Source organism: Vicugna pacos, chromosome 10 (genome assembly GCF_048564905.1).
Source record: "Vicugna pacos chromosome 10, VicPac4, whole genome shotgun sequence".
Classification (NCBI taxonomy): domain Eukaryota; kingdom Metazoa; phylum Chordata; class Mammalia; order Artiodactyla; family Camelidae; genus Vicugna; species Vicugna pacos.
The window spans coordinates 35396021-35419928 of NC_132996.1; the positions used below are offsets into that span (position 1 = coordinate 35396021).

Below are 23908 nucleotides of genomic sequence, written 5' to 3' on the forward strand. Positions count from 1 at the left end.
GAGTTCGGTCCTGGCGTTCATTTCATTCCTGTCCTCATTCCGAACATTCTTAGCATCGCTCGCGCCGTGCCGCGCCGCCCGAGCCGAGCCGAGCCTCTGCAGCCGCCGCCGCGGCCCCGCCGCCCGCCGCGGGCGCCCACCAAGCACTTTGCAGACTCGCTTCCACCCTGCGGGCCAGTCTGCGAGGCGGGGCCCGGGCCCGGGGCGGCCGCGTCCAGGGACAGGCCATGCAGTGAAGCCCCCCCACCCCGTCCACCTTTGCCCGGAGCCGCGGGCAGCAGCCCAGTACGCCCAGCCGGCCCCGGGGCAGAAGCGGTGCTAGGCAGGGGTGGGGTAGCCAGCCCGGGGACCGGGAGCCGGGGAGGGAGCCGGGCTCCGAGCTGAGGGCGGGGGAAGCGGCGCCGAAGTTTGTCTCGGACTCGCCGGGCGCTGCGGCGGCTCCCTTCGACGAGGTAAGTTGGCGCGCGGGGCTGATGCTGGGTGCGGGGGGCGTGCGGGGGGCCGGTGGCGTCCGGCTCCGACTGCTCTCTCCAGGCTCTGCTTTGTGTGCGGCGGGCGGGCGGGCGGGCGAGCGGGCACGCGGAGGGCCGGGGCCGGGCCCCCGCGCCCGCCTCCCTGCGCCCCTTCAAGGTGAGCGGCCAGGCGCCGCCGCGCGAGTTGCCGGGACGCCAAGTTGGGCCGCGCGCTGCGGAGCCCGCGCGGCAACAGGCGGCCCGGCCGGCGGCCCTAGAGGCGCCGGGCGGGCCGCGCCGCGCCCCCCGCGCCCCCCTCTCGCGTCCGTCCGCCTGCCCGCGCGCACACGCACACACCCTCGGGCAGTTTCCACGTTTTTCTCGGAGAAGTCAGAAGTTCGGAGCGAGCGCTGGCTGGGAGAGCCGCCGGCGCCGCCTGGGAGCCCGAAGCCGGCCGGACCCCCCCACCGCGCCTGCCCGGCCGCCCCAGGCGTCGGGGCCCCCCGAGGCCAGCCCGGGGTCTGCGCCGACTTGTGCTGCTGGCGGGGGTGTCGCTCCTTCTTCTCAAAGATGAAAGGAGGCACGGTCGTCTTTGCCGCTTCTCCAGGACTGTTGCTGCCGCTGCCGCCGCCGTCGCCGCCGCTTCATTGCACATTCAAGTGGAAAATTTTCAGGAGTCAGCAGAAACATTGTGTCCAAAAAAGACTGAGTCGCAGTTACCACCAAACCCTGGAGGAGACTCTCCCTGGAAAACTTCCCTTCGGTAGGAAATACTGGCGGATTTGTTTGTTTATCGGAAGAGAAATGATCCCCAGGAGGGGAGAAAATCAGGGTGCATTTCTAGTCTTTGTTCGTAGCAGCAACATTTGTTTTGTTCAAAAGTCCAGAGGCCCACTTTAAAGAAAGTTCAACTTCTATGAGTTTCCTTTTTTTTTCTTTTAGTGTGTTTCTAATTTTTAAAACTGAAGCAACATTTTAAATGAGTTGAACACAATGGAGGCCTCACACCTCCCTTATTTTCCTACCAAGAAAATAAATAAAATGCAGATAATAATTTCCTTTGCTTTTAAATTCTTTTTAAAGATTTATTTAAAGTTGAGTGGTGTCACTGTATAAAAATATTTATGAAACAATGAAATACCAGCCACCAGCATTTCTCAGGAGGCTTGTTAACTTCTCAGAAGCAAGTGGCTGCCTGTGATTTGCAGAAATGAAAATTGACCTCAGTAAGCCCTGGAAACTTAGAGACAGATGATGTTCCAGGAGTGGGTAATGTAAAAAGGCCGTGTTTTAAAGACAGTGTCTTAGAGGAAGTCCAGGTCCTGCGACAGAAAGGTCTGCAAACCTATCATATTTCAAAATAGTTTAAAAAAAGTATTAAAAATGCTGCAGATTTTGCGAAGGAGCAGAACACTATCAGTTCATGACAACCACAGGTTTCCTTCTCCCCGCCCTTCGCCTTGATTGTTTCTGGAAGTTCAGGTGGTCTGATCGCTTGTGAGCTGGGTGCCTGCAGGTGGTTACCTGAATAGACGATCTGTTTGGGAAACCGTGATCTGGCTGCATTGTCAGAGCAGGGAGTGGGCTTTATTCTCTGCGGCTTGCAGTGAATGTTGGCTGATGTCTTATGTACCGGGGCTTCTCTGCCTGGGTACTGTGAGGTCGTGGTTGGGGAACAGACCTCAGCTGTGCGCAGTGCTTCGTCCTTTCACTCTTGGGTTTGTGCCCTTCTGTAAGTAGCAGGATCTTTGGGCCTAAGCACATCTAAATGCTTGTAAGGGCTAGACTTAGATCCAACTTTGGTAAGAATCTTCCCTCTTTAGAAGGAAATAGTAGAACTAATTACAAAGTGACTCAGGAAAGACAGATGGATTAGTTGAACCTTTGTCAACAGTGAGGTTTTGAATTGTTGATTATTTTGGGGAAGAAAGGCTTATTTTTCTAATCTCACTATTTCCATAAATGGTCACAGATATTTTTGTTTAGTATTTCTTTGTGCAACTCTGTGTTGGACTCTCAGGTTTCAGGTTTTAAACAGCATTTACAGTTCTTTTATTTGTTATTGGTGTAAAAAAATGAACTGATAAGCTGTATCCATTACTGGTTCTTGCCGATGATATGAAAGTGCCAATATAGACCATTTTATTTTTAATTTAAAGAAAGATATTATTTGATTTGCACTTTTAGGAGAATATCAGAGTACTTTTTTGTTTCTTTCCTTTTTTTTTTCTCTTTCCAAGTTTGAAACAAAATCAATATGATACTTTGCCTTGACAGTAAGAGTGAAAAATTAAATAATTTTTGTGTAGATTCTAACTCGGTGTGATCTTTTATAAAGTTGACAAATATAACTCCATCCAGGGAACATGCCTGACAGCTTTTTTCCCCCCCCTTCTTTCCCCAAAACATAAACCAGCACTCACCATGGCATATACTTAATGAAATTTGATTTAAAGAAGAAGGGCATGCTAACTTAGTTTGAGCCAGACTGAACTGAATTTTTCACGGAGAGGTAGTACAGTGTGTGCCTAGGCCCCAGCAGCAAACTAATTACACCTAAGGGCAGGGTGTGGGGGGAAGCCTGGGGAAAGTCAGCTTTCTTCTCCCTTCCCCTCTGCCTCTCACCCCTTCTTTTGCTTTATATAGCAAGAATTACATATTCACATACTCACTTTGGGCACTGGTACCCTCCATTTTTTTTTTTTTAAAGAAAAAGGACAAGCAAGTCATTAGGAAAACAATGGATTTTTTGCTGCTTGAAATTCAGTCATTTATAAACAATTTTGAATTTTGTTGGCTCTGACAATACAGGACAGCAAGTATAAGAGGACATTTATTAATGGGAAAACTTGGAGGGATATACTTGTAGTCTGTCATGGGGGTCTAGATCATATTTATTGTCACATTTTCAGTAGAAAAATGTGTAACAGGAACAGAGAGTGTAGAGTCCACATGTTAGACCAGCCTTTGAAGGTATGAGCTGTGCCATTAATAATATTTTATGGTTTATTGCTTCAGAAATGGATTGATCTGTCATACATGGCGGTTGGACAAGAGTTTTGCACATCAGTGACATTACTCTTTCTAATCTCATGTGTTATTTGTTAATTGTGAGCACAATTATACTGCCTGCAAATGAAAATTGTGGTGTCTTATCACTTAAAACGTTGGTGCAAATAACTGCGTGTATGACCCCATGTATGTAAAATGATCGCGTTCACTTACAGTTAGGTAGATAACACTTTTAAGCTTGTATTTTAGGCACTTTATCTTGTTCCCAATAAGGAGATTGCGAAAGGAGAGGAAAACATTGCGGAGTGAAAGCAGTGCTTAGAGATTCGATCTGTTTAGTGATAAAACTTTTTGGATCTGTTTTTTCCAAAGATAAGTACTGGCTAGATGTCCAGCTTTCTCTGTAGAACCACAGGGAAACCAGAGCCCACCTTTCTGTAGATAAATGCGGGCATTACAGCTTCCTCTTTAGAGTTCAGTGACTGGAACTGCAGAGTGCTAATTCCTACTTCTGAACTCAGCCAGAAAACTATATTGTAAGCTTACTGCCCGTTGACAGACCTAGGCTGTGCTCCTGGGCTGTTGGGGACTGACGGATGGTTGGAGTAATCTCAGCTGTAAGCTGCCTCGTGCCTTTTCTTATTTAATCTGTAGAAGCCACAGATTACCCTGCGGTATTTAAATTAGATCCCAAATTATATTTGAACAATATCAGGGGTATATTTTATTTTATTGTTCACTAAGGTTATAGAATGTCACCTAGATTGAAAGTAATTCAGGTCCATTCTTAGCGCTTAATGCTTCAGGGTTGGGCTTTTTGACAAATACCAATTTAGACCCTCTTGTATGGCAATTACTGAATACATCTGAAATCAGGGAAGTTTGAGGCCTTCTCTCTTTTGGGATAGTTTGCGGAATGCTAGAATGTTTGGATCTAAATGTCTGGAGTGTTTTTGTGTGGGTTTTTATGTTGTTTTGTTTCAAAGCTGTGAACTGTTGAGAGTCCTCAGTCTGTAAGATTGTCATCATAAGCTTCCTTGGCACTCCCTTGTTTGAACTCATGGGTGAAATCCAACCACGTCTTTGGATACATTTGGGCTTTGTAGTGGTGCAGCATAAGAGAATTTTGAAATATGTATTTTAATTTTAGTCACAGCAAATGGGATGCCCTGAAGAGTGGGTTTTCAGGACGGTGTTTCTTACTGGGTGAGTTGCTCTCAGCTCTTACGTTCTCCTTTTGTCCACTGGTTTTTTGCATGGTTGGGAGGATTCTGAGAAAATAGTTTCCGTAGTCTGGGAGTCCCGCCTGGCTAACTGTGGAACCACTGGTCTCTCTTCTGATTGGGTAAGGGTTGGGGGGGTTGTGGGGGAAGTTCCTAAGAGGCTGTCTTTTCTACTTTTGTGGCAGGCCAAGGGAAGAAGGCTCTGTCTTGGCTCTATTGCCGGCTGCCCCCCCCCCCCACGCCAATTGACTATTCTGATGTAATCCTTTTTCACATTAGTTTTTAAGGCTCTGCCCTAGGGTTGCATTAGCAGTTTTAGTTTGAGGAGCAGGATTCAGCACTGGAAAAGGGGTTTAAAAGAAGCCAGTTTATCGATGACCAAGTTAAGCACCACCATCATCTCCACTGGGAAATTCTCATTGCTTTGAGGCATCTGACAGGCTTAGATGTATGTGTAAAGTGACTGAAACACTGTTGTTGGGGAAGATACTACAATGGCGAGTGCTGTTGTTTTTACTGATATATAAACTGAAAAACTGCTGCTAATGGTGGGAAATGTTAATTATGTGAGAACATATTGAACTTATATTCTCTGGCATGAACTTTTTAAAAAAATGCATGAACTGTGCTGCTTTTTTATAGGCACAGCTTTCTAATTATCATAATTCAGTTCAGCTCCGCTCTTGGATGGAGTTCAAGTGCAATCTCAATTTTAACTTGAAAGGAGATTTTTTTTTTAAAACTGAGAATGTTTAAGAAAATTTGAAAAGTTCATCCAAGAATGTTGTCTGCTTAGGTGTGGGTAACTGGGGGGGATGACACGAGTGGGCTTTTGTAATAGTTAACCAGATCTGCGTATTAGGAAAGAGGCTTTCTTTTTTTGTTTTGCACTGTATCCAAACCCGCATCTTGTGCATTTTTGCATAACCAGATGCTATGTGTTGCTGAGTTCTCTTTGAAAACCAGTCTTTTCCCTGATAGTAAACTAACTGAATAGATATTTTATTACCATCAGTGACACGCTCTGCAAAGATAGGAACGTCTTTTGAGAGAGTAGAAGGTAGAAAGAAATGCAGAAATCTTATGAATTCACTTGACAAAAATCACTGTCAATCTTTTTTAGCAGCCAAGCCTTTTGAAGCTGATATCCTTATCTGGTCATACTCGATGGCATTTTGTGAAGGGAGTCATCTTTGACAGCATTCGTTCCAGTGTCCGATGTTCTTTACATTTTCTATGACCTTAGTGTCTTTTCAAAAAAAATAAAAGTTAATGACACCCAGGCGCCAAAGCCTCTGTGGAATCAATTTTAATTGGAAGAAAGAACAACTTCAGCTGGACCTTCCGACTTTGGTCCAGTCTAACTTCTGCTAAAATGCAAAGGGAGCCCGCGGAAACCAAATGACTTCATTTGCTCTGGCACTTAAGAGCCGAATTCACTTCCACGGTGGTGAAATAAAAGGAGCCAAGTGTTTTAAATAGCCACTCCCCGAGGCCCGCCCGCCCGCCCGCCAGAGTGTTTTGAGAAAAGCGCATTGTCTGCTTGCAGCTCTAGCTGGGAGTCTGCCTGGCTTGCCCTCCCCCACCGGGCAGCTTCATTTCTGAAGTTGACATCTGCTTTTCTCTCTACTCACCTGATGTATACCCGCACACGTGCAGCGTGCATGCATGTGTCCTGCAGATAACACGGATTCTTGACCCTGAATATGTGTATGTGCTTCAAGTCACTCCTGGGATAGGGCGAGGTACACAGCTAATAGCACAAAATAAAATGTAAACACGGTGGCCTCCCCGCATGCCGCTGCTGCCGGGTTTCTGTCCGATGGTGCTTTCTGGGTAGGCGTGCCTATTGTTGTGGCAGCAACAGGCGGCAGAAGTTGGGGCACCATATGGCGGATGTGAGCCTCAGATAAGCTGTCTGGTCATTTAGCTTATCAATAGCATTTTGATATGCTTCATTTTCAGGTCGCCCATCACCGTGGCTGGGGGTGTCTTCGGGGCTAACTGATTCTGAAACCTTTGAAACCACTGTAAGCCGAGGCTTCCTTTGGTGGAATCTCTTTCAACCCTTTCTCCTTCGCGGCCTTTTCATTTAAATGCTTTTGGGAGACAATGCTGGTTAGAGTTAGAAAGAGCCACATCAGCTGGGGGAACCAGCAGCCCCAGCGTGAATCTGGGATACTTAGAAGACATCATCAGGTATTTTCATTGACAGAAAAACAGAAAACAGGCTATTTCATAGCATTTTAATACTGGCAGAACCAAGATATTCCCATAATTCAAAATTTTGTTTTAAATACTGGGAAAGATAAGACCAATATGGTTCTTATTTTAATAAAATGTTTCTAGTTTTGTTGTGCATTAAAAAATGCCTCCCTAATTTCCTTCCACCTTTGAGTTTTACCTTGATCATCAAGTGCAAAAACGATTAACATCTATGTAACCGGAAATCAGAGGAAGTGTTATGTGTGATCTGGAGGCAAAAAGCAGCTTCCTTTATGACTAGGAATTTTTAAGGAGGGAAGTGCTTCTAGAACGTCTACTCAGATGTCCAGTGAAGCTGAAGCAAAACTGAAAACTCTGCCGCTGGTTAATCAGTAGGGGGACACCTGCCTTGAGTTGCTAGAACCAACTCAGGGATTCTGCACACAGTAGGTAGCTTAGTGGAAATTTGATGATGTGCACAATGTGTGCTTATCAGCCGTGTGAATCTCATTCAGCAAACATTTGTGTCCCTGATGTGTGCCAGCACTGGGGAAGCCAGGGTTAGACTCTGTCCCTTTTCCCACCCACCCTCCCCCTAGCACTGTCATTCTCCTTTCCACAACCCTCACCTTCTCCCACCTTTTGACTTTTGGATTTGTAATTCTCAGTACACAGATCCTTTTACATGGCTAGTTTAGGATGGATCTGACTCAAACCCAGAGCAGCCTTTTTCCAGTCCTGTCCCAAGGAGCCTCTCCCTCACCAGTGGTTCCCACCTAACCATGTACCTCTCAGCCTCCGTGGAGCTTTCCGCAGCCTGGGTATCAGTCCTGGGGACCTAGGAGGACTGAGACAGGTGCATTGTTTCTGTGTTTCTAAGAGACCCCATCGTGGTGTCCACCTCTGACTGGGGACTATTGCTCTAGACATTTTAACTTTTATCTTCAGATGGAATCAGGCTACATTTGGCCATCCCTCCTAACTCTAAGTGGGGTTTTTCCTATTTTTGTGATGTACCTGGGAACATATACTGAGTCTTTATGGAATTCACTAAGATGTTTTTGGTTGGTTTTAAAGGTATGACTGTGCAAAAATAGGTTGTACTCTTCTGTGCAGGAGAAGCAATACAAGGAGCAGAACCACCTTCTCCGTGCTCAGCACACATCTGTTACCCCTTGGGAGGTTGTTTCCAGATGTGAGGACAGAGGTGAACACCAGGCTCACTGATGAAGGGCTTAGGGACTAATTCTTGCCTGGCTGCTTGCAGAGGTAGTTTTATTTTTTGAGTAGTGGGGATGCTCATAGAGGGTCTCAAATAGTGCACCTCGATATTGCAGAGTGAGGGGATAGAGAGGGTGATCCTGGCGGCATCCTAGAAATGAGCATGGTTTTGCTGATAAACCATGCCTGACTTTTCATTCTTGCCTTTCTTCTTTCTCCCTTCAACCTCGGACACTTTAAATTCCTGATGCTCCCAGTTTGCTTAAAGCTGCTTACTTGCGCCTGGACATTTAAACATTCTCTGGTACTACTGTGTGCCAGGGATTTGGTGACTGGCCAGATGTAGTCAGTGTATGGCCATCAGCAAAACACCTCTGCAGGGTTTCCAGTTTCGCAAGGGAAACAGGCATGTGAAGAGATCATCATAGTCCATTGGGGAAGCTGTGTATTTCATAGTTCATGAGCTTCAAGATGCAGTTTTTTTCCTTATTTGAACATTTTCAAAACTGAGATGTGTCCTGCGATCATGGCTGGTCAGGTGGTGGTCATGACGCATGATGTGGTTGCATACACATCACCGCCTACAAAACAAATGCAGCGGAGAGGAAGAAAATCCCAGAGCCAGTTGCTGAGCATTCCTAAGACGGCTCTTGGTGTCGCCAGTGCTCTCGTTGGCACAGAAGGTGGTAGTGTGTGTAAAGGCATGGATACTGATCTCTCTGAGAAGCTGCTTTAGGTGTATCTTCCCCGGTTTAGTTTGCTTATAGTTTCCTTTTTATGTATGCACAAGATTGACATGTGATAAAGTTTCAATGTCTAAAATATGATTTCTAAGTGATGAGGTGGTGTTCTGGCATGGTGTTTCACAACAATATTTCTTAGAAATAAAATCATGCTGTATTTTACAATCACTGGTGCCTGAGAGTTGATGAAATGTTGATGAAACGTGTTTGCATCTCTATCCAGAAGGATCTGGGAGGTTATACATTATTGACAGGGGCTGCTTTTAGGGAGTGGATTGGCAAGGGGGAGGGGTTTTCATTTGTACATATTTGTAGTTTTTAGGAACCTGAGTTGTCTTACGTAATATCAGAACAGAGGGGAAAAAACCCCATTGGAGTAAGTGCTCGTGATATAGCCAAAGAGCTGTGTTGCCCAGGAGTGGGGACTGAGGAAACCTTTGCAGAGGAAGTGATGTTGGAATTGGGCCTTGACAGGAAAGGTTTTTTAAAAAAGATTTTTACATTTTTTGCCAGATGCCATTTTGGGATTAGAGTGGCTCTAAATTGTTAATTAAACAAGCAAAAAATCCCTCTCCCCCATGAAATAGTCTCCAGAGTATTGAACTCACCCTTCAAATAGCAGTAAAGAAGGTTCATTGCCAGTTGTGAGCTGGTATAGATCGAAAACTTGGCTATGAACGATTAATGAAAGAAGCAAGAGGGAGGGGGAGGACTGATTGTAGTGATTGGGAATCTTCTTGCTTCTGGTTTGGAAAAAAGGCAAAAAAAAGGGTATAGCTTAGTGGTAGAGCACAAGCTTTGCATGCACGAGGTCCAGTACCTTTATTAAAATAAATTAAAAAACCTAATCCTCCCCCAAAAAATTAGAAAAGAAAAGAAAAAGGCAGGATAATAATGTAGGTTTAAAACCACAGGTTTGGAGTTGGGCACACCTTAGTTGGACTCTTGGCTTAGCCACACTTCTTCTTTGTCCTTGGAAAAATTACTTCCTCTCTGAGTCTCAGTGTCCTCATTTGTAAATTTTAATAGAATGCCTCCTGTGTGCCTAACACATAGTAAATGCTCAGTAAACAGCAACTGCACATGCTGTCTTGTATACCAGGTCCTCCCAGATTTCCTGCCTGCTCAGCCTGAACAGTGACTCTTGAAGAACACCCAAGGCTGAGGAGTTAACTCAGGAGAGCCAGACTTCTGGTCTCAGGCAGATGGGTTGAAACCCAGAAGAGGCTGAGGCACCCAATAAAGTCCTAGACCATTAGTCTCTTTGAACCACACCTCTGCTGTTCACAGAGTAGAGGAAATCCATCCATAGGTACACAGTAGTTGAGATCATTCCTTGCCAAATGGTAGGACAAATTAAACAGAAACGCTTCCAAAGGTGGGTCGCATGCTGCCCCTTCGTCCACTCAGACTGACATCTCTTCCTTAGGTTCTTGCTTGGAAGACATTTTCTGAATTTTGGGATTGGGTTCTAAAAGTTCTTCTCTAAGGTGGTTGTGTGGAACTTATCTTTTCATAGAGAAACTTTGCTTAGGGCTCTGGACCGGCTGGCAGGACCATTGAGGATTCCCTGCTGGAATTCTGAGGGCATCCGGGTGTGGGTGTGAGAACAAGAGGCAGAGAGGTACCTCCCTCTACTTTTGCTACCTTCATTACATCTCTTAACCTGTTTAGGGACAGGCTGCTTAACTTCTCTGTGCCTTCAGTTTCCCCATCTGGAAAAAGAGCTGGTGTTACCTACTTTGAAGGGCTGTGGTAATGTGTAGATAAGAGCTAGCTCAGTAGGCTAGAGCTGCGGGTGTGACTCCTGTCAAAGTCTTTCTGTTCCTCCTCTGGGTACTCCAAGCTCTGGAATTAAATCTTTCCCCCTCTCATCAGATTTCTTTCTCTGGGCCTTAAATAGAATTCAGATAGTAATTTACACTCATGTGTGAGTGGCAGCCCATCCCTTTGCCAATGTATTTGTGTATTTGAGAGAATGTTTATTAATCCAAGGTGAGTGTCTGCTTGGGTCAGTACCCAGGTGCTTCCTGGGTAGGTGGGCTGAATCCTTTCTGGAAGATGATGGGTAGAAACCTGTGTTTTCAAAGCAAGAAGCCCAAAGCTGGTCTTGATCTACTTGATACCTAGCTACACTTCCGGGTGTGTCCACGTCCCCGTGTTTTCAGACCTGGGCCACTCCCAGTGACTGGTCCGAGCAGGTTAAGACTGTTTTTGTGAGCCTGGGCTGAAGACCACCTGCGTTTTTACTGATGTCCTCCTCTTGTCTTGTAACCAGGGCCTGTGGAACTGTGTGTGTTAATCTGACTTCCCAGTTTAAATTAAAAATTAAAATAAAAAATTGTTTAGAAGGATGAGTAAACGTGTTGGGAACAAAGGCTTTTAGAGGCAGGCAAACTGACAGTTGAAGAGGGGAGAAAGATTTAAAAACAATGATTCACAACTCGTGAATCTACTAAAAGCCACTGATTTTTATATATACGTTTAAAGAGTGAGTTTTATGGCATGTGAATTATACCTCATAATAAAAATAAAGTCCGGTATCCCCAGCACTCCACCCTGTGTGTACGTCCGTCTTGCTGGTCAGGTGATTAAGACTGATAATCGGAGCAGTGACCTAATAATAAGAGTTGACATCTCTGCCAGTTTTCTGGCTTTAGTGAGGAGCTGAAAGGTACCAATGAGGACTGCCTGCAGTGGAAGATTTTTACTTAAGAATAGCTTCAGTGATGTGGGACTGCGTGATAAATGTTGACCTGTTAGCTGCCCATATGGCTTACTACCCTTTAAATAGTCCATGAACTAAATCATAAAGGATAAATAAACTCGGCGATCATGAGGAAGAGAGACCTGGAAGGCATGTGAGGCCACAAGTCAAGTATCGAATCTGATCTGTAAGTTGATTTCAGATGGGGAGAAATTGAACCCAACGTAGGTTAATTTATACCTTAAGTTTCAGGCTCTGCTTTGCTCATTTTTTCTTCATTTTAACTTGGGCTTTCTTGTTCCTGTGTCCTACCAGATGCTCACTGTCTTCCTCATAATAACTGTTTGTGGTAGTTTTTATCCACCTGTAATTCTGAAGGTTTGTCCTTTACTGTTTCTTGTGGCTCTGTAACCTGTGCCTGGTTAGTCCTGGTTTGTGTTTCTTATCCTTGTGCAATCCTTAACAGTGCCCTCTTTTACTCTCAAAATACGCCAGTTTGGACGATACACTATATGGTCATCCTGCTATAGGAAGTGTTGAGGAAACTGGCTGGCTCCTTTCACTCAAGCAGAATAGAGAGGAAGATCTCAGGCAGGAGACTTGTGTGGTGCCCTGGTGTTGAGCTCGTAACACCGTAATTCTTGGAGTGTCCCAGGCTGTTCCTGAGACCAGAGTTTCAACAGAGGGGAATTTCAGAGAACAGCTTTTCTTATAAACTTGTGCTAGTTTCAACTAAATTGTTTCAAACCCTCTACTGTTCTGTGGATCAATTCATAACGAATTTAAAAAGAAAGTGTCTCATCATTCATAGGAATGATTCAGCATTGGTCATTTCCTTTCAGACTAGCAGAGTTTTAATTTAGAAGTTTTTCCTGGTGAAATTCTGAAAGGTTTGTGCTGTGTGGAATTTGGGGATGAAATCTGAAGGATTACAGATTTGAGAACCTGTAGTCTTGGTGCTCTTGACATTCTTAGGTTTCAAACTTGCTTATCCATGTTCTTGGGGAGTCTGTGTAATGATGTCCTCTGATGAACCTAAATACAGTGGACCCCGTATCCACAGGGGATTGGTTCCAGGACCTCTGCAGATACCAAAATCCATGGATGCTCAAGTCCCTTGTATAAAATGGTTGTATTTGCATGTACCTTAGACACCTTCTTCAGTATATGGTAAATCATCTCCACAGATTACTTATGATACCTGATACAATGTAAACACTATGCAAATAGTGATAAATATAATAGAAATACTACATGTAAAAAGTTACCACCCTGTGGCAAATTCAAGTTTTTTTGTTTTGTGAACTTTCTGGAATATTTTTCCCAAATATTTTCCATTTGAGGTTAGTTGACTATGAATTTGGAACCTGTGGATACAGAGGGCTGACTGTATATAAAACAGGGAAAATGAAATGGAATCTTAGAAATTTAAGAAATTTTCGTACTTTGCCTAAAACCAAAAGTAATTATAATGACACTGCTCAATTCCAGGTGGTTAGTTTGACACCACTGTTCCTTTAGTTACTTTATCACGTGCTTTAGGCAATAACTTGGGCAGGTGTTCAGTCCGAGAGAATGAATGGCTTCTGGCCTTTGCTGTTGAGAGCTGGGAGAACTGTTTCCTTGTTAGGGCGGTTCACTGGGAGAAGACATTTGAGGGTCCTCTCCAGGGCTGGGATCTTGGGCCTTCAGTTGTGCGGAAGGAAGGCTTGGTTGGCCAGCCCCTGTTACTGGCTCTCCCTGTGACCTTGGGCAAATCACTTGAAAATCTTTGCTTTCCCTTTCTGTGAAGATGCTCTAGCTTGCTTTTGAGCCGAGCTTTAAAGAGTTAAAATGTGAGAGCATTAGGCCTAAAGGTCCAGGAGAGCTGTGTTGTTATCTGAGTCATCCCGTCCACAACCCCACACTCCCCTGGCAAAGCCTCGTTTTGTGGAGGAGGAGCTGTACTGCTGAGTTCACTCCATAACTCCTCTTTTGGTTTTGCTAATTCCCAGCCCACTCTGGGAGAATTTGGATAAGAAAGGAAGACTGACAGTTTCTGTCATAAGCCCATTCTTCAATTTACCGCATTTAAACCTGAATGCTTTTATTTGTGGTTGAAGAAGGTGAATCTCAGAGAGGTTTAGTAACCCACCCAAGGCCACACAGTCAGTGTAACAGGTCCAAAATTTGAAGCCGATTCCTAGATCTATGTGACTCCCAGCTGCCAGGCTAATAAAAGACCGCATATTAAGTCACCTTAATATGCATTTAAATGGTGTTAAGATAGATTGTGACATTGAAACAAAGGTAGACGTCCCCTTTCTTGGTGTATTTGTGCAGAAAAGGCAAAGTAGTTAATACTTTGTTTTGTTTTGTGTTCTTGGTTGCCCATTTTACTCTATTTTCGAAACAAACATTTGGCTAAGATCCTACAATGTTGGGTGTGACCCACTCAAGCCTTTCATAGGGGAACTACTCCACCCTAGTCATTCATCTTGAGAGGGGTCAAGATTCACCTCTCCCCTTTGGTGTCAGTCCTCAAGGACTGACCCAGTACCCCGACCTCTCAGACTAGTTACACTAGCCATCGAGAATAAGAGGGTAAGGCTGCTTGGGGGCTGGGTTGGTCTAAACTGCTCTCTAGGGGGGTGTGCGTGCGTGCGTGCGTGCGTGCGTGCGTGTGTGTGTGTGTGTGTGTATGTGGTTGGGGGAGCGGGGAGCTGATCTGGTTTGGAAGCCTGGAACTGAACCTGCCAGTTTATCTGGTTTTTCTTTGGAATGTGCTCTGGTTGGCTGGCAGGCAGAGTAAGTGAGCCCCCTACCACCCTGGAGGCCTGGATGTGCAAGTGGCCTCGTGCTAGGGGTAGGGTTTAGCCTGATGACCTTGGCTTCACTCCTTGATAAGTAGGAGTGCTTGGGAACATAGGAGATGAGGTGAATTTCTCCCCTCCCCACTCCGGTGACCAGCTGGAAAATGTCTGGGGGCTGTGATATGGGATGGGCAGTGGCAGGGACAGAGGGGAGAAGGGAGTTAACTGTGTGCTTGTTCAAAGCCCTTAGCAATCAGCCCCTGAAAAAGATGGTGAGGACTTTGAAATGAGATTGTAATGGGGTCACTCCCCATCTTGGATGTCTAGGTTGGTTCTTAGTGGGAGATTGTGGGCTGGTTGATACTGTCTTCCTCCTGTTCACCTAATACTGGTGACTCTGGGCTGAAAGGGTTGGTCCCCCTTTCTTAGAGCCTTTATACGTTCCCCAGTGTGTTTTGGGTACTTCTGCTATTGGCCGTTTTGGTGTTACTTGAACCTTGTGTAGGTCTCTCTAGTGCTTTATGTATTTAACAAAGTAGCATGACAGCATGGCTTTGAGGTCAGACCCAGGTTCCAGTCCCAGTTCTGCTTATTGGCTGTGTGGTCCTGTGGAAAATTATTTAATCTCTCTGGGCCTCTGTCTTCTCATCTGAAAAATGAAAATAATAAGATGAAGTGAAATATGATGGAATATGGCGAGTGGCCCACAGTGAGCTTCTATGTTGATTCCCCCAACCTATTCTGAAGTCTCCTGTTTCCTCTGTTCTCCAAGTCTCTGCCCAAGATCTTGAGGGTTTTGTCCCAGCCAGAGTGGACCAGGCTGACAGGAGATCATTTATTTGCTTTTCCATCTTCCTCCTTTGGGTTTGGTTTTAAGCTTTTTTCCAGCTTCCCCTCTTGCTGGATTTTCTGCTCTGTTTTTCTCTCTTCAGACAATTTCCCTTTTGCGTTCATATTTTTACACACATGCGCATGCACACACACATGTTGTCCACTTTTCGCCCATTCTTCTCTGCTCTCATCCCTTTGAGATCTTAAAGGGACTGCCTCTGCTGTTTCCTAGGTTTCACCAAAAATAGTTAATGAGCAAAGCACCATTCTGGATTCCACGATCTTAACGCTGGAGAGCATTGGATCTCTTGGCTTAGGGAGTTACTGGCACTCTTAAGGGTTACTATTTTGCAAAGACATAACTCATTCTGGTTCTTGTTATGTTTATGAACTGTGGAATTGCGCACATTGTTTCCACTTCCCTGTTTGACCTTGGGCAACGTCTTTATTCCTTTTCAACGCCTGTTTCTCACCTGTAAAATGGATGTAGTAGTGCTGCCTTCATGGGTTATAGTGAGGGTTAGCTGAGGGTTAGCACAAGGCTTGGCAGAGAAATGAATGTCCCATTAATGTTACCTGCTGATTTTAACTGTGACTGAGATTACCATCTTCCAGTAGCTGTGAATTAGAGTGCCAGGTACCTCTTCCCTTAGCACATTTTTCTCTTTGAAGGAGAGGGACAGAAACAGTGTCTTATTTTTATTTATTTTAGATTTTCAAAATTTTTATTATGGAAAAGTTGAGTACAGTAGAAGGCAGTGGACCTCTGTGTACCACCACCACTTAGGAATGGTCATTACTGTTCTGTCTGAATCCCTGGTTCCTCTCCCACTGTATTATTTTGAAGCAATCTCAGATGTCATACCGCTTTATCTGTAAAGTTTTCAGTATGTATTTTAAAAATAGGACTCTTTCTAAAAATACACCAACTGTAACATCATCACACCAACATTTTAATAATAATTCCTGAATATAAAATACCCACTGACTGTTTAGTTTTCCTTGATTGTCTCATCAGTGTTTTCCCATAGTTGATTTGTTTAAATCGGACTGCCAGCAAGATCAAAGGTTATATTTGTTGTTGTGTTTCTTAAAACTCTTTAAAGATCTCTTCCCTCCTTTTTCCCCTTGTAATTGATGTGTTATAAAAGCCTTGTGCTTCTCTTGTAGAGTTTCTCATATTCTGGATTTTGCATTCTCCTGGTGCTGTTTATCATGGTCTACTATCCTCAGTATCTCCTCTAAGTGAGAATTTAGATCTCGAAGCTTGGTCTGATTCAGGTTTAACTTTTTTTTTTTTTAAAGATAGGACTATTTCATAACTAGTATTCCACCAGGAGGCATATGATGTCCAGTTGTCTCTTTCTCTGTGATGTTAGCCATTGATTTACGACCTTTGCCTACATCTCACTTCATATGGGCTTGGTAAACTCGTCGTAATCCAGTCCTGTTATTCCCTACTTTATTACCTAGAATATTCTCGTAGAAACTTTCATCGATTATTTAGTTGACCTGTCATAGTTGCACAGAAAAGGCAGGTATGTGGCTTTCTTTTGTTTGTTGTTTGAATATCATTGTGTAATTTTAGTTTTAAAGTTACTGGGTGCTTTTGAATCTATTGTAGTTTCCTCTTATTGATGCTCAAATTCTACCATCTTTGGCCAATGGGAACGTCTTTAGTTGGTTCCTGTGTCCTTCTGATATGACCCTACTCATTTTTTGATAGCTTTTTTGCTATCCTGTATCTTCTTGTGTATTCTTGGATTTATAGTGAACCATTTGGGCAGAGTTTGGGTTCCTTTTAGTGATAAGTGGTATTTCAAAGCTACAACTTGAGTGCTAGGGTCTGTGCCTTTTCCCCGCTCCTCCCACTCCTTCCGACATGGAGCCTACCTACCAGGTCAACTTTTTGACCCGTGATAAGAGCTTCCCTTGCACATTTGTCTCAGGCTTGGCCCCTTTGGCTCTCCTGCCACTTACATGCTTGTACGTGTCAACCTGTCCTTTTCTTTCTTAAGAAAAAGGCCAAACTGAAGAATTCGCCCAGGACAGTTCATGATTTGACTCTCATCTTGAAGGCCAAAGCTAACATTAGTCTGGGCTTCAGAGAAGACTTTAATGATTGCCGTCAGTCATGTCTGCCTGATGGTTTGTTCTGCATCTTGTTTAAATAACCAGAAGGTGAGAGATTCCTTATTACACTCTGAGTATTCAGACTGCGAGCTATATTTTGATGATATTGTTGGGGTCAATTTACATACATCTGTTTGAATAAATACTTGTTGAATTAAGTTTTTTACCTTCCTCTCCTGAAGTGTTTAAAATAGACTATATTTAATCTCCTGGTCATTTAAGGAATTTATCACTAATATATTATTTTTATGAGCTAAAAAGTGTTAAAGTTCTGTAGTTTCAGGCAGATTTGTGCACTGGAGTCCTGGATGGAAAATAGCTATCATGCTGTTGTGGGAATGCAGTAGTAAGTCTGTAGGTCTAAAATGAGTGTATTTTGTTTAATAGATCTCCCATTAGACTTAGTTTTAGTAATTTCTATCTTTGCTTCTTGGAAATTGTATTATGCCCATGTTGGTGCATCACAGAACATGCACTTAGGCCAAAAAAAAAATCTCATTTTAAAGACATCTATAATGCTGTCTTCAGAGGTTCCACTCAGGCCTGGAGGTTCAGCTCCAGTGATACTTTTTTGTTTTGCTGGTGAAACAAAGCCGTATGCATTCACAGTCTAGCCAACACAGCCTCAAAATAGAATGAGTGAATAGTCCTGAAATTATCATCATTCATGACAACCCTGAGGCATTAGCCAGTGTCCTGGCCTGTGAAATTTTGGGTACTCGCTTAACACCCCCCCACCGCTTGTCTTTTTTTTTTTTTTTAAAGACAGCAAGCTTTGTATTAGGAGAAGTACAGTGTACTAAGTAAGGGTGCATTCCCTTCCCTTTCCAGCAGGGGCACCGAGAGGGGATGCGGAGCCCTGTGGTTCCGAGGCAGGCCTCTGTGCCCGAGGTTAAGCTCGTTTCACAAAGGGAATTTTCTTTGTGGTCCTGTGGCTCCCTCACACAGTGGAGGCTTCAGGAGGCAAGTGGTAAAAGCTACCAGAGAGAAAACTGGACTGGAGCCACTGACGTCATGTCAGTAAATCTGTTGGAGGAGCCCAGCCGGGCAGCTCCTGCCAGGCAGCCCTTGCACTTTGGCCTTGCCTGGTCAACTGGTCTTACTGCTTTCTTCATCCCCTGCCCTCCTCCCCCACGACTAGCCTGCCATTTTTGTTTTCCTTTCTCCCTTTTGCTCTGTGCAACTGAATTTGTGTTGAAACCTATAAACACTTTGAAAGCCACCCTTTAAAACTGGTTCTGTGCTTAATGTCCTGTGTTGGGGGGAGGGGCGGGGAAAACCCCAGGATTGTTGGGCTAGGGAGGCTTGCAGACCTCCCTGGTGGGACCTGTGGATGATGAATGAATCCGTGGGGATGTCCCGGGTGCCAGCTCCTGACTCCGTACTTTTAGAGAGCTTTGCTTTTCAGGACTGGTGGGCATGCACATGCGTGCACAAGCTCGTGCGTGTGTGTGCGTGTGTCTGTGTGTGTGGTGGGGAAAGAGAAGACTGGTCAGAGGACGGGCGAAAATACCGAATTACAGTCTTCCCGTAGGGGATGATTTAAGAGAATGAGTTCCACTGTGAGTCCTTTATTACACATTACTCATTGGTCAGCTAACCCTGAACTCTCCCTGGTTTGCAACTGTAACAGTTAAATCTAGAGCTCCTTGCTGCTTTATGTCTTGGGTATTTAGAGTCACAACCCTAGATGCGCCTGAATTAAAATATTGCTGTGCTAAATCTATTTTTACATCTAGGGGAATGACATCTAAAAATAAGCCTTACTCCACCTGTTATTCACTTTTGGGAAGTTTGGACGCTATCAAGTCACAGTCCACGGATTAGGCTTTTGATCATGTCTTCAAATGTGATATCCACGTTTTACTTTTCCTTCCCTTGGTGGGATGTTTTCATTGTTTCTTAACCATTGTCCTGTTTATTTTGCTGTGAATATTCATTTTCAAATAAGAGTGAAGCATAGGTTCAGACTGGTTTTGAAGTTTCTGAGTCTTAGGGTCAGAAACGTATTAAAAGCAGTATCTTATCCATGAATCATTAGATGAGTCAGTTCCTGAAACCACTACAAGCCTCATAGTTCTTGGCTACAAGCAAAAGCAGGAAATCCAGGCTTCAATAACTTCCTTTCCCAGTCCTGGCTATAGTTGCGTTGGTGGTTAGGTTCTGTTGCCTGCCTTTGTAAGCGGTAGGAAGATGTATGTCTGAGGAACAAAGGCCCTCGAGTCAATTTACTGAAACTGTTTATAATTTGTGGTCTTGGTCTGAATGTCAGGCTGCATTGGCATACCCTTCTCTGCTGTACAGCCCTGCACAACTTGGCCAGGAAAGGCAGCTGACTAGGTCCGCCGAGATGCCCCCACAAACGCACGGGACATGTTTCAGAGAGCTTTAGTTAGGTTCCTGTGAATCCTGAAACTTGAGGGCATGCAAGCAGACGTTAGTGGCAGAAAGCTCTGGAGTCCATATGTATAGCTGAAGTATCAACTTCTTTTGTTGTTTGCCCAGAGAGAGAGAGAGCGAGAGAGGGAGAGAGGGAGGGAGGGAGAGAGGGAGGGAGGGGAGAACATGAGTGCCAGCCCGCCCGAGCTCTGGCCTGTCTCTTGCTTTTGCTTGCAATTTACTTCCTTATACACAGGGTCTTTTTTGTTGTTGTTATTATTCCTTTTGCAGTATTTCAGGCCAGTCTCACTGACTTCAAAGTCAATCTGGTAACTGCATTATCAACTATTTTTGAAAGTAAGGGGGTAACGTGAAGTGCTGTCCCCCAAAGTCCTGGGTCTCCGCACCCTGCGTTTATTTATCCTCTTTTATGAGCAGCCTCCCCATGCCTGCGTTCCTCGTCGGGGCAGACTCGGGTTGGTGTCTCCACCTGTGTGGGGTTGGTGCTCCCTGCTTATCTATCCTTTGCTTGTGAATTTATGGACTGTCTCAATCTTGAAAAAAAAATTAAAATCGAATGTGATGCCTTGTCATTTATCAGCTCTTCTGTTCTCTGACGCTAATTGGTGTTGGCTAGTGGGGGGATTTGAGAAAGTGGGACTGAAACGAGACTTCTTTCCATGGGGTTTGTGGAGTCATTGGAAGTTCTGATAGGAGTCTAAAAATAGAGTGGGTAGACGAACCCTGTGAAAAAGACGAGGAAAGAGAAGGAAAAAAAGAAACGATGAGCAGTCACATATTGATGCCGCTTTTTAAATTGAGCTTGTTTCCAGTTCATCGCTGGCAGTAGCTCAGAAAGGTCAAATTCTATTTCAGCCTTTGTAAAGGATAAAATAAAAGCAAATGCAAAAGTTTGCCTGCCTTCTTAATGAAGCCTGGCTGATTCAGAGCACAGCCAGGCTGCTGGGTGCCACTTTGTTCTTCCTTGTCATTTGTATTTTGTGTTTGGGTAATTCTCTGTTCAACTTCAGCCTGAGCTAAGAGGTTCTGATGAGCTTTTGAGAAAGTTAGGCTCGTTTTGATTTCAGAGGTTGGACTGAGAGTCATAATACTTGACTTTGTTTTTCCAGATTTCAGACTTATGCAGAAAACCCTAGTCCCAGGTGAGTTTGTTAGGAAATCACAGAAAATATATTTCTCTTATTAACGTGTGAAGAGTAACAGCCTAAACTTGGAAGAGATTTTTTCCCTTATGTTGTGAAAGATACACACCCAATTGTTTTTATTTGTCCTGCATCGATCTGAGAGTTAACTTCTTTTCAATGTAGCTTTCAGGCTGAGAGTACAGACTGAATCTTGAATTGCTTACCGTCTCTGGACCAAGTTGTTCAGGGCCAGGGATTGATTCATTAATTAAAATCAATGTAAATGGATTTGTAAGCCTCCTGTAACAGATTATCTTATTAGCAACCACGCAGAGTAGCCCATGATCTGGGAGGAATGTGTTTGTTGCCCCAGGTGAAATAGACCCCCTACTGATGGACTCTTTGGGCCTACTTTACCAAAACCCCAGTGGCTTTTTTTTTTTAATGGAGGTACTGGGGATTTAATTTGGGACCTGGTGCACGCTAAGCATGCACTGAGCTATGCCTTCCCCTCTCCGAGCCAAGTGGCTTTTGTAAGGAAGGAGCCTTGCTTAACCTTTACATCAAACAGATTCTTCCTATGGAAAATTATTTTTAGTAAACTTGCCCCCAGAAGGCTTTAGTTTTGTGTGTGTTGGATGTGTCCCTCCCATGGCTGTGTCTCTCCCCGACCTTAGCATTCATGATTCAAGGGCATTTTCAGGTATTGGCCAGGTTCTGCCCATTTCCAGGCAGGATTCCTGCCAAGAACTCTCTTCTGAAGAGAAAAGGAGGAACCAGAAATAAAGTCCTACTTGATAACAACAAAATGCTTTTTTCCCCCAACCCAAGCAACCAACAAGCAAAGTATAAAGAAAACATTTATCTGTTCTTTGAGAATCTGGCTGTACAGCTGTGCTTCCTTGGAGTGGTGATAAGACAAGATGGTACCTGGTAAACCTTGTGGCTGTACAGAGGTCAGAGTTTATTAAGCTGTTACTATATATATATATATATACATACACACACACATATATTTTTTTTTTTTGTAATTGTGCTGGACAGGTGGATATCCTCTATAGTTAGACCAGCTCACCCATCTTCTCTCTGATGTTTGGATCAAAGTGGGGTATCAGACCCAAGCCGAGTTAAACTCTCTCCTGAATATTTTGGGATTGAGACAGCAATCCTAGTTGGTCTTTGATGCTCACACTACAGTGCAGGGAAAAGCTAACTGGGGAGTAGATGTTTGACCTGTGGGTACAGAGAAGCATGGAATTAAAACTGCTTTGCAGAGAGAAAAGAACAAAGCAGTTGTGCAGAGATGAGAGACCTTGGGAATAGTCTCATTTCCGGATGGTTTTCCATTTCCTGGTTTCCATTTCCCATGAGAGCTGGCTGCAGTTCCTGATTTGGGGTCATCTGATGGACCCCTTGGCCTTATGATGAACCCATGTTCCCCTACCCTTTTTTTCGCCCCCCCCCCTTATGTTAGTGGGAGTGGGTTTCTGTTAATTGAAACCAAATGTTCTCCGGACGACTAGTTTGCTGGGAAATAAGCCTGTGTGGTGCTCTGGAGAGGCCCCACTCAGTGTGATGGCACAGGGCTTCTGCTTGGTCTGCCTGACAGCGCCACTGTCCTCGACCCTGTTCTCCACTGTGGATTCAGTCTGAGGGAACTAACTAGGCGGTCACAATAAGGGTTACCCCCTAACCTGTTTCAGACTGGAACCTTTCAAGGCCTTACTTGGGCCTTTCTGCTGCCTGATTTGCCTTGTGGGTTTAGGTTCTACCGTGGCTTGGTTCAAAACTTGGCGGATGAGGAATTTTCCCAGTCACACCCTGGGGCACTGAGGAGTTCCGGTTGGCTGAGCACCTGGATGGAGGTAAGCCAGGTGTGTCATTAGACCTGGGTGTCCTGCCTGGTGGTGCCACCCCTCACTTCCTCCCCTCCCATCTCTGATCCGAAAGCACACTCTCAGTGGCCTTTGGAGAAGGCTTCCTGATGATAAATCCAGTGTGTGTGTTGTGCACGTGCTTCAAGCTTCCTCTGTCAGGGAACCCTCCAATTTCAATAGATTTTATTAGCAAATGAATTAAATAGCAAATGCCTCTCTTGAGGAGACCGATAAATGTGTGTGTGTCCCTGGAGATGGCGCCAGAAACAAGAGGCTCGCTTCCTTCACTGTTCCCCAGATGGGGGGCGGTGGGGGCGGCAGTGTAACTGAGCAGAGACGAAGCCTTAGATGAGACTTAACATTTCGAAACAACAAAGGAGAAGTTGCTAAAGAAGGTAGAATTTGTTTTGGAAAACCCTTACCATTGTATTAGAAGCCATATGCAGTATTTGTTGGCATCTTTTACAAATTCGAAGCTGTTTTTAGTTTAGGCTTGGTAGGACATGTTCTACCTGTTTTGTTTTGTCTTTTTTAACTAAGAAGTTTGGGAACTTTTTTCCCTTCTATTTGATTGAAGTATAGTTAACATACAATATTGTATAAGTTACAGATGTAGAATTTAGTGATTCACAGTTTTTAAAGGTTATGTAAACTTTGTTTATAGTTATAAAATATTGGCTCTGTCTCCCATGTTGTACAATACATCCTTGTAGCTTATTTTATACATAATAGTCTGTACCTCTTAATCCCCACTCCTATATCGCCCCTCCCCCTTTTCCTCTCTCCCCTGGTAAAACCACCGGTTTGTTCTCTATATATGTGAGTCTGTTTCTTTTCTGTTATATTCACCAGTTTGTTGTATTTTTTAGATTACACATACAAGTCATAGCATACAATATTTGTCTTCCTCTATCTGACTTCTTTCATTAGCATACCCTCCAAGTCCATCCATGTTGTTGCAAATGGCAAAAACTTTATACCTTTTTATGGCTGAGTAGTATTCCATTGTGTGTGTGTTTGTGTGTATCACATCTTTTTTAACCATTTATCTGTGATGGACACTTAGATTGCTTCCGTGTCTTTGCAATTATAAATAATGCTGCAATTAACATCAGGGTGCATGTATCTTTGAATTAGTGTTTTTTTCTAGACACATACCCAGGAGTGGAATTGCTGGGTCATATAGCA

General features: G+C 44.2%; 1 protein-coding gene across 5 annotated transcripts in view; it reads left to right on the forward strand.

Annotated features, from left to right (window-relative positions):
• Positions 1-3: 3 nt before the first annotated feature.
• TEAD1 (TEA domain transcription factor 1) overlaps positions 4-23908 on the forward strand; it is a 244161-nt gene continuing 220256 nt past the window's right edge. For 2 of the 5 annotated variants that reach the window (XM_072969528.1, XM_072969530.1), the window contains exon 1: positions 6-452. The gene's annotated coding sequence lies outside the window, so the exon portion shown is untranslated. Of the gene's footprint in view, positions 453-1059; positions 1216-23908 lie in introns of all 5 variants that reach the window. The other 3 variants (XM_072969527.1, XM_072969526.1, XM_072969529.1) reach the window with 3 other exon arrangements.